General features: G+C 42.6%; 1 long non-coding RNA gene across 1 annotated transcript in view; it reads left to right on the forward strand.

Annotated features, from left to right (window-relative positions):
• The first annotated feature begins 328 nt into the window (after positions 1 to 328).
• The window catches only part of LOC143695423 (uncharacterized), a 101032-nt gene continuing 82898 nt past the window's right edge, over positions 329 to 18462 (forward strand). Inside the window, exons 1-2 of the long non-coding RNA XR_013184585.1 lie at positions 329 to 381; positions 1363 to 1448. This is a non-coding gene — a long non-coding RNA (uncharacterized LOC143695423). The remainder of the gene's footprint in view (positions 382 to 1362; positions 1449 to 18462) is intronic.

Consider the following 18462-nt stretch of genomic DNA (forward strand, 5'->3'; position numbering starts at 1 on the left):
TGGGTGACATGAACTGCAGGGTGCCCAGGCCCTGGCTGGGGGTGCTGCCACGAGCAGGTGGCAGTGCCAGGAATAGGCTCTTGGTCTCCCAGGTTCCCTGCTCTCACCTCCAGACAGCACTGCTCTGCCTGCAAAAAACTCCTTTGCCCATTTTTCTTTTTATACCTACATTATCACATTTTTACAGTAAAGTAGCCAAACCTTACTCATTTTACTTTTTGATGAGAAACACTTTTCACAGCTCTGCTTGGTAATAAAATTAGATGTTTCGTGCTTTCCAACCATGCATGTCGTGATTAGGGACTCGTTTCCTGCTTGCTGCAGCCCAGTTTCTCTGAGCATCTTGGATGCATTGCAGGAAAATTCCATGCTGTTCCCCAGGTGAGACTTTTGGGCCACCCTGTGCTGTGGCACCCTGTATTTCAATGTGCTTGTTCTGTGCTTTGAGATGACTGGAACTTTGTATTTCCATTTCTCCTCTCTCTCTCCCTTCTCTCTTGGTCTGCTCCCAAACAACTAAAAAATTTTGCAGGTAGTGCATTCTGGCTATTGATTTGTTTTTTCTTGTTTTGCTTGGCATTAGAAGAAGTGTCTCTGAAACAACCAGTAGGATGGCACACAAATGGCTTTCTTAAATTTTCCTATTTATATTGAAAAAAAAAAATCAGTAGCAGTTTGTATTTTTTTTGGTTTTCTCAAACAGTTCCTCCCAGGGGGGCATATTCTTGTGGGAAGAATGCTGCTGTCAGAAGGATAGGAAAGCATCTACTGTGATTTGATTTGATTTTTCTTTCCACTCTCCTGCTCCAGTATTCCACAGCGGAGCATAAGGCTGTTAGATCCTTGCTAATAAAGTAATTCCAGTGACTGTGCAAAGAAATGTCAAAATGTTAATACAGTCATCAAGAGCTCCCAGGCTGCCTCAGCTATTTGAATTGATTTCAGAGGGTTCTGATCAGAGGAACAGTTCCTTCCTTGGAGTTTAAATATGCTTTATTTTCCATGAAGGCATTCTGGAGCCTCTGCCTTCCTCCCTGAAGTCCTGGCTGGGGGAACACTTGCCAAGTCAAACAAGCCCCATTTTCCCTCTTTGCTCACACACCTGCTATTTGTTTCTTTATGCTCCAGCCTTGTCATTGTGCCATTCCAGTTGTTGCTCGTTGTCACCAGGGAACTGGGTACATAAAGCTGAGGTAATTTACAGGAAATAGAAGACAGACAGATGAAATTGCCCAAGTTTTCATTAGGGCCAGGATGGGTATGGGAATGAAAAGGTATTAAAATATAAAATTAATATATATATATATATATATATATATATATATATATATATATTCACACATATAATATAATCTATTTCAGGATGAAGAATGACCAGCACCTGAATTTCTGAATGCTGTGAGAAGCAGGACCTGATCCCACCTCTTCCTGCCACAATGGGATGCTCAGTAAGTCCCACTCCAGACTTTTACCACCACCACCACCACCTCCTAGATGGGAAATTTTGGCATGTTTATCTTGTCATAATATTATTATCTAATGCAATTTCAAGTTTTCTCAGCAATTTCATTAAAAGATATGTGGTTTTCTATAATAAGAGCAAGAATATGTAGAGTTTTTGCTATGGAAAAATGTTGGTTATTTCATACATCTAATTTTATTTTGATTGGAGATGAAAATGGACAGTGCTTCCCAGAAGAAAACTTGACCCTGCACACAACTACACTGGAGGCAATTTAGGGATTATAGTTTGTATTTGCTGATATAATTGTCTGTTTTGTGGAAAATTTAGCTTGCAAAAAGTCTATAAAACTGGGCAGAGAGCATGAGAGAGAGATATTACATTACTTTCAATCACCCAGCTGTTGGTTTAGATGAAAAGCCTTGCTGTTTTCCTCTTACAGTTTCTGCTTCAACCTTTCTGCTTGTGAGCCGTGTAGTCATAGTCTGTGGATCTGAAAACAGCACCTAAGCTGGGGCAAATTATTTCATTTGGTGTTCCTGGTGTGGTGTATTTGAAGTGTTGGGAATGGTTTTTTAATACTCACCTGCTTCAAAGGCAGAAATCTTAGATAATGGTTTGAGGGAACTGGGAAAAGGAGAAACAGCAAAAGCTGCTGCTGCTGCTGTGCCTGATTTTCCAGTGCATCCTTCTCAGAGGATCCCTGGGACACACCTTGAGTTCTGGTACTGCCTGGAGCTCCCTTGTGGTTTCTTTTTGTCTCTTCCTCTCAGGACCCTTTTGACCATCTGTGTCTTGTGGAGAATATGAAAGCTCCTTCCTGTGTCCAAGATCAATAGCTTTAAAACCAGAGCACAAGAAGCCACTAATCATCTTTTCCACCAGGCGTGATTAATTTGTGGAGTGCTTCAGCTAGTTCCCTTTGAAGTTCCCCTTCCATTTATTTTATTTTTTATTTTTTTTTCAGCAAGTGTCCAAAACTCAGAGGCCCACACCCACATGTATCCTGCAAGAGGTTGGGGCTGGCTGGGACTCCTCTGGAGTCTCTGCTGTTTGGATGTGGGTGGGCCAGAGCTCTTTTTGGAAAGCTCTCCCAGGTCCTGGAAATGGGATTTCCAAACCAGTTGAGATGTTTCCCAAAGCACCCTGGCTTCAGTGGAAAGTGGTGCTGCTTTCCTGTCTGAATCTTGGATTGAGAAAAGAAGGAAAAAGGAGGGGGAGGAAAAAACACCCCAAGCAGCCACACTACAAGATTTAATTGAGTGTGTTTCAGTTCCTCAGCCTCACGCCAGCTGAATAAGAAAGTGACTGAGAGAAGCTACATCCCCCCTCACCTCCTCTTTATGTGAGTAAATAAGACATTCCAGCAGTGCTGAGGCTGGGCCAGTGGAAATATTTTTTTAATTATTGTTGTTATTATATTTTTAAAGTGTTATTTTTAAAGTTAAGTCATCCACAAATCCACCTGGTCTCTCTTCCTGCTTCTCCTGCACGCCACAGCAGCACTGAGGGGCTGCTGTTATTACAGGAGGGGAAACTGTGATGTGTGAAAGGCTTCCCTGGAGCTCTGAAACTGCACAAGTGCCACACTGTCAGCTTTGCAAAAACAACAAAAAATGGTTGTTCTGCAAATGGGTGATGTGGCACTGGCTCACCCAGGGATGAGCATGCCAGCTTGTCAGCGTGGGCATGTACATGAGCCTCAACACTGCTTCCAGTTGTGTTTGGCCAGAGTTTCCTAATTGATCTCTGGCACTCCAAGAGCTGCCCTGGTGTACAAGCCATGGATGGCTGAGTTGTAGCTGATTGTTGCTCAGTTTGCAGGTACAAATAACTGTGCAGCCACATTTCCTTCTCTGCACAGGTACCTCCCAGTGATCAGAATCTGAAACTGATGCATGTTTATATCAGAGATATGTGCTGCTCTTGTAAGGCTGCCACTGAGTGCTAGGTAGGGAAGGCATCCACAACCTGTTGCCAGGAAATCCCTCTTTGAAAACAGGACTAGGCTACTATTTGTTTTTAATATACCAGATTTGTTTATTTTTTGTCCATGCATATTCAGTCATAACCACTTCTGGCTGCTACAGGAGCTGTGAGGCTCTGTGTAAAACTCTGTTTGCTTCACTTTTGCAGCACTAGCTTAGGATGGAACTGAAACCTAATGAGGAAGCTTGTGCTGGCAATGTTTCTTACCCAAATGTGTCGGCTCGTGCCTTTCTGGGCATCTGTGCTCAATATGAGGCACCTGCTCATGTAAGGTATGTTCTGTAAAGATTGGATGGTGGCCCAGCTGGAAAGGAAGGATTCACACATTTGAGAAGAAATACCTGTTGAAGGCACAGTGGTGAGCAAAGAAGCTCCTGGTTCTGCAGGAACAGCAATGTCAGGGTGGGAGGGAAGCCTCCACAGCAGGAGCAGAGAATGCAGACAGAAAATGAAAATGTTCTGCAGTGATTGCAGTAAACTGCTAATGTGCAAAACAGAGGCAAGTGGTTCCCTCTGTGGTTCTGGCAGTGTGAAATGAGTTTTGTGCTCTCTCTTAAGGGTGACCCACTCATAAAGTAGTTGAATGATGACAGTAGACATCACTGAGGCTACAGCTAAATAGATACAGCTGTAGATGTTCTTCTAAAGGAAAATCTCACAGAAAATAACTCTGTTAGGGAATGCAGGCCTTGGTTTCAGTTAACAGTGGATGCAGTTTCTCCTGGTCTACTGGAGATGTGTGTTTGTCAAAATGAGCATCAAAATTATGCCCTATTTAAACCATTCTCCCTTGTTTCTCTCTCATCCATCTTCTTTCTGTTCTGTTTTCTAAGGCTGCTTTTCATGTCCCAGAATAGGACAAGATCTCTTGTCTCTGGACATTTCACATTCCAAGGTTTCATGACTAATGTTTGTGCCCCTGGTGTCTCCTTACCTGGGGCTGGATGTTATGAGGGAATCATGACCACTGTGATTTGGAATATACACAAAAACTATATTTTTCATGACCTTGTAAACATTAGGTAGTAGGAGACATTATTTATTAAATTATGTGATAAATAATGTAGAAATATTTGTATTTTTGTCACCTTAAGAAAGAAAATAACTATTAGCCCTTATATTGAATTTTCGTGTTCTGGTCTCCCAGTGTGAAACATTTTCCTGCAGGTTGGTCCCCAAGCTGTGTCCAGAATCTGGTGCAGCTGATGTTGTAATAATTTGGCCAATGTCCAGATAAGGACATCAGGTGAAATTCTGTCCCCAAGACAGAAAAGGGCAGCATTGCCAGGGCTTGGATTGTCCTTGAGCCATCCCCCAGGTTTGTTTCTTAGGAAAGCAAGGGATTCCCAAATGGGCTGGTAGTACTGAGACCATTTGAAACCATCAGCTCCAACTGCTTTGAACTATCCTAACTTCAAAACAGGCATGTGATTTTCTGTACTAAATCCAAAGTCCAGAAAAAAATTGCTTCTGGGGCTGGAAACTTGCATGATACTTGCCCAAGTTTGGCTGTAGTTCAGATACTTATGAGTGAGTTATGATCCCTTAAATCTCACCAAGACCCCCTTGGAAAGAATGGGGTCACTCAGAGTGTGGAGATATTGGTCTTTAGGAAAAGGCTGCCCATCCAAGAATTGCCCTTCTCTCCTGCACAACAGATTTTATCATTTGTTACCCATTTACTGCCCAGGCATTCCTGCACCTGCAGCAGCAGCTTCAGGCAGGGAATGTGGGGTGCAGGTGCTTGTGCTGGAAGGTGCAGGATATTTTAGGGGTTCATTCTTTTGCCAGTGATGCTTCATCCCTGCCTAGTTACTCCCTAGTTATTTTCCTCCCAATTTGTGTTCCCATGTCTCAGCCCACAGACTGCAGGTCAGTTTGTCTCATGCGGATTGAGGACCTGATTCACAGCTAAAAGCCTCTTTTCTGGCTTCTCTGCATTTTGTTTTTTCCCCTGTGCAGAGGAACATGGGGCACAGTGTGTAACTGGCATTCAGCCTTTTCAGAGTGGCAGTGCTTCCCTGGTCCAACAAGCAATGAGAGGTGAAGGTGGCAGAATGTCAGGTCTACCATTGACTGCTTGGGTGATATTTATTTAATATCATGAATAATATTAAGCCTTTTTTTATTATTTTTTTTCATAGCTTTTTGTTTGTTTGTTTTTGGGGTTTTTTTTTGCTTTTTTTTTTTCCTGGCTTTGTTGGCTTTCCTCATCCATTACAGGTTTTCCTTTCCTGGTTTTAGAGGGGTGTAAGGATGAAGCTGCAGTTCCTCTAAAGTCACTATGAGTAGAGTTTCATCACACCTACACAAATGATGGTTTGTACAGTATTTCTGTACAAACATTTCACTGAATTTGTAGCTTTTGTAGTGAGCTGCATTTTCCTCCTGAATAGTTTTAAAATTGTTGTTAAGAGAGGATTTGATCCTTCAAATCTCACCCTAAAACCCCCAGTAAAATTCGTGTTGCTATTGAACATGTTGGATGGAAAAATAATGCTAAAAATTGGTTCAGAAATATTATTAATATAAAAATGTAAGAGGTTTTCCCTGTGGTTGTTGAGTGTCTTTATCTCGTGCCTGAGAATGCTGGTTTGGATGCTTGTGTGAAATGGCGGGGGCTTTTCCTCCTCTTGCAAACCATTTATTTCCTTCTTGTGGAGAGAGAAGCTTTGCAAAAAGAAGTGAGGCAAAAGGAGACAAAGGGGCTGCAAGGATGGGTGATGGAGTGCTGATATTGGCACGTGTGCAGGCCTGTGCTCTTTGTGGCTGACACAGTGCACTGTGCCTCGGTAATGCAGCATCTGCCTTGGCACAGGGGCTCTCTAATACTCGTGGAAGTTAGAAAGCACACGAAGATACATTTCTTTCTCTTTGCCCGCCTTTCTCCCTTCCTTTGAAGCCTCAAGGTGTTGACTGGTGGCTCACTATAGCACTTAGTTTGTTACCACCCATTCACACCTCTGCGCGTCTACTGTCCCCACCTCCTCTCACACTTCCCTTGCTGGAACGATGTGTTGCAGAAATAAATTGTGTTGCACAATGAGTGCGTAGAAAGAACAAGAGGGTATTTAAAAGCTGAGAAATCGGAGAACTGGTGTGGAAAGAGAGAGAGAGAGAGGGAAGTGCTTTTGGCACACTGAGCTGGTAGTATATTATAATTCAAGCTCGGTGTCGGCTGTGCCGCAGTGATTATAACACTCATTTGAATGCTGGAAGTTGAATTTAACAGGAAGGGATTGAAAAGCCCAGGACTTGGGGTGCTGCTTGAGAGCTTGGGAGTTCAGTGTGGCTTCTCTGCTTTCCTCTAGGATCTGTAGGAAAAGAAATATTTTTCTGTTTTGGTTTTAGGGCTTGTTTATTTTTCCCCTCTCAGGTCTGAAACCAACAGAAGGCTTTCAAAGATTCTGCTTAATCGTGGGTCCTTAAAAATCCCACTCAGTACCTTGAGAGGTTTGCCTTGGTGTGAAGGGACTTTCTGAGGCAGAGAAATGAGTAGAAATAAACATTTAGTGTTTCAGCCATGCAATCGTAACACTTTCCTTTAGTTCCACATCTCTCTGGGAAGATTGTGCCCCTTGATCACACTCTAAACGAGCCAAGGCCATGCTTTGCATTCACACAGCACAAGCAGACACCAGGCACCTTTTGCATTCCACGTGCAAACCTCCTTTGCTCGCTCTTGGAAGCTGGGGCTGAAGGAGATGATACCAAACTTTATTATTTTCTTTCCAATTCTGTTAAATCTCAGCGAGCTCCCAATTTGAAATGATGGCTTGCCCTTAAAGAGCTGCTTGCACTTGACAAGTGTGTGGCAGTACTTCATTAATTACCAGCAGCCCTTCCCAGCACAACCTCAGTTAGGTAGAATATTTGTTCAGCGCACATAATTATCTCTCTGTCATTCTCTCTCTCATATCGATTCATGTGGAAAATATGATTAAAACATGAACATCTACAAATGATTCAGAATAACGAGAGGAAAGGCCATTGTTTTTTCACACTGACTATACTAGATTACTATAATTACAGCTGAATGGTTCTACATTTCTCTGTGTCCCCCACAAGACTATGCTCATTCGCAGCCTCAATGTACCGTTCAAAATTAGAGAGGTTTAAAAGAAATACCCTCTTAAGGATGTTTCTTTGACCCATTAAGGACCTTTACCTTGGCTCTTGCACATGTAATCTCTGGCATAAGGTCATGCAAAGCGGGGGTAGGGCTAGGAAAAGAAACACCAACCCTTCAGACATCTGTTGTGGTGCTGTGGCCAAGAGCGGAGGGGAGGCAGTGCCAGTTCGGCAGCCGCTCCTGCAGATTGCAGTCGGCTTGCTTTTGATGCCAGCCTTAATAATGTGGGCTTCCCGCTGAGTGGGTGGCACTGCCAGATTCCTAATTAGAATCCACTAAAAGCAGCAAAAGGTGAAGGGGTCATTTCTTTCCACCCCCCACGTCTCTTCATCTCTTCTCCCTGCAGGTTTGTTTAGCCTCGGTTTTATTTCAGCCTCTTAGCCCGACGGAGAGGAGCAGGGCAGGGTCCCGTACGCTCCTGCCTTGATCCCAGATTAAACAACTGGAAATTTTGATCTGCTGAAGCCCTCAGGAAGGCCTGATTCACTGTGGTGTGTGTGGAGATGACAGAACTAATTTCACACTTCATCCATTGTGCGCAGTGGGTTCACTTGCTGTTCGCTCCTGCAGCTGGTGCAGACTCCTGAGACAGGACATGGTTATCCTCTCCTGATTTCATACAGGGTACATGGGAAGGGCCTTGTGCAGAGGGCAAGGGCACCCCAGTGTGTATCCTATTGGCAGCTCTTCCTTTCTCTTAAGAGGCCGTAAATACTATTCCAGAGCTTTGGGTTGTTCCTGAAGAGCTTCAGGCTGCTTTTTCATAGAATCACAGAATGGTTTGGCTTGGAAGGGACTGTGAAGACAATCTTGTTCCATATCTTCCATAGGCAGGGACATCTTCCACTGTCCCAGGTTGCTCCAAGCTCCATCTAACCTGGCTTTGAACACTGCCAGGCATGGGGTAGCCACAGTTTCTCTTTTAGGTTGGTTCAGATTATTTGACCAATTTGGAGATCCTTGAAAAGGCTCTGGGAACTCAGGCTGAGAAATAATTGAACTGTAGGATTTTTGACACAAAGTGTGGCTGGATGTGTTTATGTCCTCTGGGAGAACAAGTTTGGAGGCAGGCAGGGCACAGAGGCTTAGAGAAACCAGCCCAGGTGAGCACAAGCCAGCCTGAGGGTAGTGCAGCCATCCCTTTCCAGCTGGATGTGATCCATCCCAGGAGCTCTGTTCTGATGGAGTGGATGGGAAGTTCCTGAAAGATGGAACAACATTTTTCAGGATGAGGTTTCTGCTTTTTTGTCTCCTCCCCTTCACTTTTCTCAAGCAGGTACCTCTTTAGAGCTTTATTATAGCTCTGTTTATCTCTGATTGCTTGATAAAGTAATGGGATTAATTGTACCAAAAACCAGGCAAAATGCAACCTGCAAATTGTGGGGCAAAGAGTTCAGCAAGAATTGCAGACCAGGACCTGAAGCTGCTGTCACTGCACCTCTCATAAGGAATGTGCAGTTTTTTTCTAGCCATGAAACAAGGCATTCAGTTTTGTTTGTAAGGTTTTAGTTGCAAACCTGAAAGTTGAGCTACACAAAATTACTTAGGAATCAAAACTGGAGAAGGGAGTCCCGTGAACTCTTACCAGCTGAAAGTTCTGACTTTTCCTTGGCTTTACCTTTAATTTGCTGTTAGAAAACCTGTGATCAAGTTTTAGCCTGTGAGCCAGAATTAGCCAACTAATCAGCAGCCTTTCTCATCACCTGATTAAATGAGATCCTTCATACTGTCCTGCCTTTTGATCAGTAATGCACAGGGATGCACATTCCAGTAATTGTGAATGCAGAACAATGAGTTTTCTGCCAAATTATTTCAGCACAACTGCACTGCCCCCTTCAAATAGCCCCTGACTAGCCCAACCTTTAGGATGGAAGAGAAATTGCCTTTTGTGGTGTCCATAAAATACATACCATTGACCAGTAAATGCCTTCTAGTTAGAACATTATTTCAGTTCCTTTCTATTTACATCCTACAAAATAAAACAATGCCAACTCTATTTCTTTTTATTTTTCTTTTTTTTTTTCTGTCTCCTAACAAGGACATAATATTTATGACAAATGTTTTGGGAAATTCATATAACACATGTATGGATATAAATGAGAAAGAGCTGAAAAGAAGAAAAAAGTCCAGATTCCAGACAGGGTGAGAGAGAAAGGGGAAAACCCCATAATTCTGAGACAGCAAATGTGTATCTTTTGTTTGGTAATATGGTATCCATGTAATAACTCTGAAATGGCCACAGTTAAAGTTCATGCTACATTAGGAAAGCAAAGTGGTTTACATTGAAACTTAATAGAAGTCAATTGTGTTTGAAACATCTGATGCAGAAATAAAACACCTTATGTTTTGTGGGAGCGAGGAGCTGCATATTTGGCACTCCCTCTTCTTTCTAACCACGTGTGCTCCCTCTATCAGTTTGAGATAATCCAGCTCTGGCTCCTGCCCAGCCACTCCTCCTAACCAGAATTACGTGAGACACGCTCAGCTCCCTGGGCACACTCCACTCCCTCCTGAGTGAGAATCAGTTTTCATCTTCTGCAAATCTTCCACCTTCCAAGAGAACATTATTTACCATGAGTATTCTTTTCTTTCATCAGCACTTGTTTTCTTTGTTTGGGGAGACCTTGGGTGTTTCCCACCTACATTTTTAAATTTTTTTTTTCTGTTATTTAATGTTTTTTTCATTCAAACTCTTGAAGTTCACATCAGATCATGATCTCTAAGGCTGCTGTTGTTTGATCCACTTCCCTACACAATCAGAAAATAAAGTTTCACTGACAAATCCACTCTGCTTTGTAGGAAGGTACGGTCATGAACTGATCCTCCAATTGAACTAAGTTATCCTGTGGACACCTTCCAACTTCTGCTGCCTCCCACTCAATTACATGCTTATTTTCCTAATCCTCTATTTGACAGGCACAGAGTTTTACCTTTGTGCATTCCAGTGAAATGGGAACCTCTATTCCTTGCTGCTTTATTTGTGTGCAGGCATTCACACCTCCAGAGTGTCAGGGGATCTGAACACAGGGAGTCAGGCTATGAGAACGTAATCTAGAATTTGCAAATATTAGTGCACTTCTGAACCCTCTTCTTTCTGAGGGGCTGAAAGCCAATTTAATTAGCTATTGAAGTGTTTTATTTGATAGATTAATTGGGATTTGGATTTTAAGACAGGATTAATGACTTGTTTTGGTTTTTTTTTTCCCTACAAGGTTATATGACAGATCTACAGGAGAACTGAAAATATTAACCAGAATTCCAAATCCAAAATTCAGTGCTGTCACTGTTCCTTCAGTCATACTCCCTTTAAATGTCACAATGTCTTCATAGGGAAGAAGTAGCAAACTTTATCCAATCACTTATGTATATGAGGTTCAAACTGAGTAACTGTAAGTAAATGACACATTTGTTTTTTCCTTGTCTAAATTTAGGCATGATAATGTGTCAAATTTATCTTATACTCTCTCTTAAAAAAAAAAAAAAAGGAAAAAGAAAATGTGAGCTCGTCAGCCACAGTTAGGATTATATGCATTTTGCTTAATTGTGCAAAATAAAGCTTTTATTTTTCAATATAAATCTTACATTCTGATGGAAAATTAATCTGAAATGTGAAATTCTGCGTATTTTTTTTACAGCTAGCAGTCATTCGACCTAGCAACATTTCCTATGCTTTCAGTGTATTTTAATTAGATGTTAAGGATAGAATTAGGATAGGCCCTTTTTTTTTTTTATTTATGGGGTGTTATTGGAAACCAGGATTGGTTTAGAGTCTTGATATGTGCAAGAAAGAGAGATCAGGTTGTTCTATTTCATATCCCAATATATTAAATCATATTCTCCTAGCAGCTATTCCTGTTAATTAGAAATTGGTCAGTTTTGTGCCTGTGTCATAAGAAGAAAACAGCTTATTCTGTGAAACAATCCAAAGAGTGTGGAAAACCTGATCTAAAGGGAAAAGTGATAACACAGTGAACTTTTCATGTCAAAATTTTAAACTCTGCTCTAGCATTCCCTTTCCTAGGGGATTTATTCCCATGGCACTGAAGCTGTAAGTCACCTTCCCTTACCAGGCTTGGTTTTTGTTGGCATTCTTGGAGGTTTCCCTTTTTTCCTTTGCAAAACTTTGGTGAGTGTGTGAGGACAATCTGGTTTGCTGTGCATGAGAATGTGAGGGAGGTGAATCTGTCTGTAAGGAGCTGGGGGCTGTTCTGCAGAATTCAGTACAGTTTGCACAGTACACTTTGTCTCGAGGAAGGAAATGGGTTCTGCTCCAGCCAGAATTAAGTGTTGAGCACAGGAACAGAAAGGAGCTTCAGCACTGAGCTGGTTGAGAATGAAGGGATGTATTTTAAACTTTAGTTCTCTCCCAACCACACCATCATAGGGTGGTTTGGGAGGAAGGGACCTTGCAGATAATCCTGTTCCAGCCCCCTGCCATGGGCAGGGAGATTTCCACCATCCCAGGCTGCTCCCAGCCCTGTCCAGCCTGGCCTTGGGCACTGCCAGGGATCCAGGGGCAGCCCCAGCTGCTCTGGGCACCCTGGGCCAGGGGCTCAGCCCCCACCGAGTGAAGAATTTCCTCCTAACACCTAATCTAAACCTTCTCTCTTTTAGTTTAAAATCATAATCATTCCTCCTTGTCCTATCACTGTATCTTGAATAGATCTTCAACATTCCAAGTCTACAATATGAAATTTCTTCCTGTTTTTGGCTATGGCTACTTCAAGCTTTGAGCAGTTGTGGGGTTTTTTTGGTGGGCTTTTTTTTTTTTTGGGTGAGGTTTTTGTGTAATTTTTTTTAACAAAAGGATGTTCTTTTTTAGGATTCCAGCTTTCATTTTCTGTATTCATTTGTCCCTCCATTTGTTTTTCTTAAAAGCATAATTTTAAAATTATCAAGGCAGTGAAATAACACTCCTTCCCCACATGAGGGCAAGTTTAAAACCATTTGAATGCACAGCATAAGGCAGGAATCACAAGTTTTCTCACCTTGACATTAGTATTGTCATAAAAACCAGACAGTGCTGTGGCTAAATAAGAGTCCTACCTGGATTTTATCAGGTAAGACTGTTTTTCCTAAAGCCACAGTTCTTGATATCCCAGAACCAGGTGAATATCTGGTCCTTCCAGAAGAGAAAATTCAGGATCTTGAGCAAAACCAGTGATTTAGAATTTGAAAAGAAAATATGGCTTTTGGTTGAAATGGAGGAGACTGGGGGTGGGTGGTGTTTTTTCCTTTGGAATTTTTTGGGGTTTTTTTTTTTTTTGGGATGTTTTGGTTTTGGTTTGGTTTGGTTTGGTTTTTTGGTTTGGTTTGGTTTTTTGGGTTTTTTGTGGGTTTTTTTTTTTTTTTTGGTTTTTTTTGGTTTTTTTTGGTGTTTTTTTTTTTGTTTTTGTTTTTTTTTTGTTTTTTGTTGTTTTTTTTTTTATTTATTTTTTTTTTTTATTATTGTTTTGTGGTCTTAAGTTCTGAGCCCTGACTTTTGAATGCCCAGATCTGACAGCACTAGACTGATATTGGAGAGGCATTGCTGGTGGGGAGGGCTGACCTGCACGCCCCCGTTCTGCCCCTGCGTGCGCTCTGTAAGTGGCCCCAGTGTGAAATCAAACTTGCTGCTACCAAAAGCCAGAGGAAGAAAGCAATTCCTGCCAGCCTGGGCCAGCAGTGCAGCCATGGGACGGGAGCCTTTCCCTGCCTGGACATGTGCTCAGCTGCTGTGTGAGCCCTGCCCTGCCCTGCCCTGCTGGGGCAGCTGGCTCCCAGCAGTGCTGCTGTCAGCAGCACCCAGCCTGCAGCACCGCCTGCTCCTGGGCTCCCCAGCATGCAGCTCCCAGCAGGGCTCCCTGGCCCAATCTGGTGAAGACAGAGAGAATCCCTGAGCAGCAGCTTTTGTCTCTGCTCCCCTTGATCACAGTGACACCGTTGATAATTGCAAGTACATTTCATGTATGGCATGCAGGGAATTCACACAGCAGTGCAGACCTTGGTGCTTCCTGGTGCTTTAAAGTCATCAGCTCTGGCTTTGCATCCATCTAGGAGAGTCTATCTCTGCCCTCCATCACTGCAGTTGCAGCATGGCAGGAAATCCTCTCTTTGGGGACCAGTCTCTGCTGTCTCCTTCCTCCTCTCCTAGCCCCACACTTGTGCAGTGCTGTTCCTTGATTGTGATCTAAATTGTCCTTATCTCATGCCAGACACCGGGATGGCTGCAAGGCATCATTTCCTGCCGGGCACTGCCAGGCACAGAGCATATGCTAGACATCCACAGGCAGATGGGGTTGGTTGGGGCCAGTGAAGCATGAAAAAACAGGGGCCTGGGTAGGAAGAGGCTGGAGAACTCCACAAACTGGTTGAGTGCCACAATCCAAGCAATGCTAACAGCTCATTAACATTCCCTACAGGGCTGGCAGGTCAGCACGGGAGGTCAAAAAAATTAAGGACTATTTTCTTAAGGAAACAGGAGGTAAAGAGGTTTAGATCCACACAGCTGGTGTAGGACACAATGCAAAGATTGGCCTGAAAGAAGGAAAAGGGGAATGCTTCGTCTCAGTCTCTGCCTGCTTAACTAGGACCAGCCATCTGCCCATTTTCTACCTGGGATTCTCCCCATGCTGAGCTGAAACTTGCTTCATTATTCAAAAGCAAACTTGCCCAATGGCACAAGATGTTGGGAGGCAGCTGATTCGTGACCTAGCCAAAGACATCGGGAGGAGGGAGCGAGGTTTTCCTTTGAACCAGGCTCTGGAAGCATATGGCAGGCCTTGTACTTCAGGACGTGATCCATATGCTGCTCTTCAGTGCCCATATGCTTTCTATATTTTCCCTATTTATTTATTTTAATCGGGATTGAGTCTGTGATCTTGATTTTCCTTTTGCTGCTGGCTGTAATTACATTTGGTTGTGCTACTGGAGGTAAGGCAATGAGGTTAAAAACGAGCACCAGAGTGTTCAGTTTTGTCCTTTTAGCATCATCTTGTCCAGTGCTTTTTTGTGTTAGGAGTTGTATTCTGGGTTAATGATCTGTAATGCTGTTAGTTTACATTTCTCCTTCTTGTTGCAGCTCGGAAGTGGAGTTTCATTGACTCAGGGTCAGAGAAGAGACAAGCTCCAACAATAGAGCTGTACAAACATTAACTGATATTCACTGTTTCTTGTGGGGTTAGAGGCTATAAATCAGTGTATTCCTATTTCACTGGAAAAAGCAGCAGAACTGAGAAAGCAGCTCCAGACTCTGCCTCCAACCGGTGTGGCAGAATCTGACCTAAGTTAGTTAAGATTTATGGGCACAAGGAAGCACTGTCAGCCACTCTCTTTGTCTTCCTCACTCATACAGGGATATTTGGCTCCAGCAGGGCAGCATTTCCTGCTCTCTTTAGCTGAGCCCTTCCTGTCCCAAAGGCCATGTGGTGGTGACAGACAGGGTTCCTTAGGTCCCAAACCAAGCAAGAATGGTGCTGGTGAGCTCCCACCCCTGCCCTGCACACCTGAGCCTGGAGGGTCCCTGCTGGCAGCCCCAAACCCAGGGGTGTGGGCAGGGTCCAACCCCACCCTTGGTGCCCGTTCCTCCTTCCACAGCCCTGCAGGGATGCCCTGGCATTCCCCAGGGCAGGAGCTGGAACAGCAAACCCTGCCTGGCATGTCCAGCCTGTGCCCACCTGCAGAAAATCCACCTGAGCCATAAAAAAGTATTTGTAGGAACAGTGGGTGTCCAGAACAAAATGAAGGTGTTCTGAAAAGAATAATTAGGTTTTTGTGTATTTGGTTCTTCAGCCTGCCAGAAGTCCTGTTTACACACTGCTGCTGGAAACAGTCATTCCTCACAGACAAAGGGCTTGATGGCCCAATCATTTTAACCAAGTGCTTTTTGTTTTCTTGTGAACCTGCTAAATAATTAGCAGTGAAATCTGGTTTCTTTTTTATTTCCATATTTTCATTGGAAAAAAGCTCCTGACAAAATAATTCCTCTTTGATATTGGGGCAGAGGTTACTGATTTTGTTTTGGTTTGGTTTTGGTTTTTGTTTTTTAGTTTTTTTTTTTCCTGTGGGAAGAATACAGCATACTCTGGGTCTGGTGTTAAAGTATCCAGACTCTTTTGAGGACCAGTAATTAAATTCCTCACTTTTTGTTGCATACAAAGGACAAATGAGCAGATTGGGTATTTCCTGCATGAAGTGATAACATCTGTGTATTATTGGGGAATATTTAAGTCTTTTGCCACTGTGTAGTAACTTAGGTTAAACATTTTTTTTAATTAATGACAGTTTTGTGTCAACAAAAACAATATCCTGGATTCTGAGAGGTTTTATCATTGATGTGTTTTTCCACCAGACCATTTTGAGGCGCTGAGAAGATCTTATGGTATCAAAGACTCAGAACAAAACAAGGGCTTTTTGCAAGAGGAATCATCTCTAATTTTCATTTAAATCTTTTGCTGAAAAGTATTTATCTATAAATACTTTTGGATTTCATATTTGTTATTACTGGAGGGCTGAAAGTGCCAACATACTGCTTGTAAGTCTGTTGTTTCTGCTCTCAAAAGGAAGCAGGAGTTATTATAAACCTCTCCATATTTTGTGAGAATATGGAGAACCTTTTCCAGAATGCAGCTTTAGAAAGAAAACTCTTTAGGATATTTTGGTGGAAAATCAAGTATTTAAAACTCAAAGGTTTTTTGCTAAGGAGGTGTAACATGGTCCTCCCAGGAGATTGAACTTCCCCTCCTGTGCTTTCAGACATCACAAAGTTTGAAGAAGATGCACTTCAGTGTTGAATGGACTCTAAGCTGATTCTAACAAGAGATATTTAAAAGCTTTGTGTTAACAGCAAAAAAACTGAAACTTTCTGCTCTACACATTCCCCTTGATAAATATTTTTATTTTCATCTCAGTTGGGAAGAAAAATCAAATTAAAAAATACTGGAGTTTCCAGAGCACATGACTTCAAATAGAACTCCAGTTAGTAAAGATAGAAAATGTAGGAAAGAATCTGAATTTCCGTCCTTCTATGGTTCAGTCATTTCTCTACTTTAACACTCAGATTATCTAAATATAGGGTCTCATTTCCTCATTTCTGCACTTTTTTGTGTCAGAGGATAGAACCTAAGTCTTTAGCTCATCACAAGATAATTCTCTGGGCAGCCTTCCCTTCCTGCCAGAAGCAGCTGGAGAATGTGGAAAGCTCACTTGGCATTTCCAACACGGGGGTTGGACTCTACCTTCCTAACCTGTGCAAGCCTCAGGCTGCTGTCAAATCAATTGCTGATAATGATGGCAACCATTGCTCTACTGAAGCTAGAATGGCAACTTTGCTTACAGTTCTGGAAAGAACATCATATTCTCAGAAACTTCACATTTTAGCTCTCCTGGAGAAGACAAGGAAAGTACCCACATGTTTTATGGTAAGTCTTGGATGGGATTTTCCAAGCACGAGGAGACAATAGAGGGCAAAACAAGTCTTGACTGAATTTTTAGGGTCCAGGTAAGTCCTTGATGCAGAGGAGAAAGAACATCATGAATGTTTGCTTGGATGTGTTTTTCTCACACTGAGCAAGCTCTGCTGTTGGCCAGGAGGGTTTTGGCACCAGGGCTCAGCTGAGGGCAGGGCAGTGTCGGTGCTGTGCAGCCTCAGGAAATCCATCCCCCCCTGTCCACCCTGCACACAACTGGGTGGACAAGGAGGATGGAACTGGGCAAGAGCATGGGGAGTTCTGAGACCCAGGCTCCACCTCTCTGGATGGGGTCACTGTCGTCTTCTCTTTGTTCTCCAGGTGAAATTTCAGTGCATCTGTGCCCATCTCCTCTTTCCCCATTTAAAGGACAAGAACCAAACAGATCTGAAAATCTCCTGCATCTTACAGCAGTGAGCTTTGATTCACACTTCCCTTAATTCACTGCTGTGAAAAATGGGCTGGCATCCTACTGTGAATTTAAATACTCCCAACCCAGGAATAAATGGATCCCATGGCTCATTTATCTTTCAGATATTAATTAATAGTGGTTAATTGTAGTTATGAACTGCAGCATTCCAGTCTCCAGCATCCATACATTTTATTTAATATATTCTGATTAAGGTGGAGTCAGCGAGTTGGAGAATAATTAAAACAGCTCTTTGCCATCAGCTTCTTACAAAATTTCAGCTTCCTCATGAATTCATAAGATGATTGTATCTGCCTCTTCAGAGACAGAAAGTTGTTTAGGGGCTGAAGCATGGCAAACACTGTGAGAAAATCCATTTGAACATGGTTTGTCTGTCCTTGGTGCCACAGACTGATGCAGCACTACCTTTCCCAGCAAGGCACTGATGGAATAACTCTGCACATCTGCAGTCTTTGCTCTAGAATCACAGGATGAGAACAGTTTCCACTCTTAATTCTGTCCCTCCTTTATGCAATGAAATAGTTGATAATTGAGCAGGGCACTCCAAGCCTGTGAGCTCACAGTACAAGAAAATTCCATTAATGGTTGCTATTAACTTTCTGAAACCTGTTGTTACCCCAGAAAGTCTGGGTTCTAGAACAGGGCTAGGAGAGTAGTTTGCTTATATAAACAGCATTTTCTTCATAGATTCATGGAATAGTTTGGGTAGGAAGGCACCTTAAAGATCACCCCATCCCAATCCCCTGCCAAGAGCAGGGAAACCTTCCACTAGACCAGTTTGCTCCAAACCTGGTATTTTCTTATTTCACAATCCACATTTCCTTTTTCTGGACACACATAAATGCTATTTTTCTGTGCTTTGTTGAGATTTCATTTATTGGTGGTGGTACACAAATAGATTTCAGGCTGATGGAAATACAAAATATCATTCATTTTGATCTGTGTTAATGAGCTTTGGTTTTAAATCTCACCCCTCGTGTTGTGAGTGCAGATCTATGTTTGA

Source organism: Agelaius phoeniceus, chromosome 17 (genome assembly GCF_051311805.1).
Source record: "Agelaius phoeniceus isolate bAgePho1 chromosome 17, bAgePho1.hap1, whole genome shotgun sequence".
Classification (NCBI taxonomy): Eukaryota; Metazoa; Chordata; class Aves; order Passeriformes; family Icteridae; genus Agelaius; species Agelaius phoeniceus.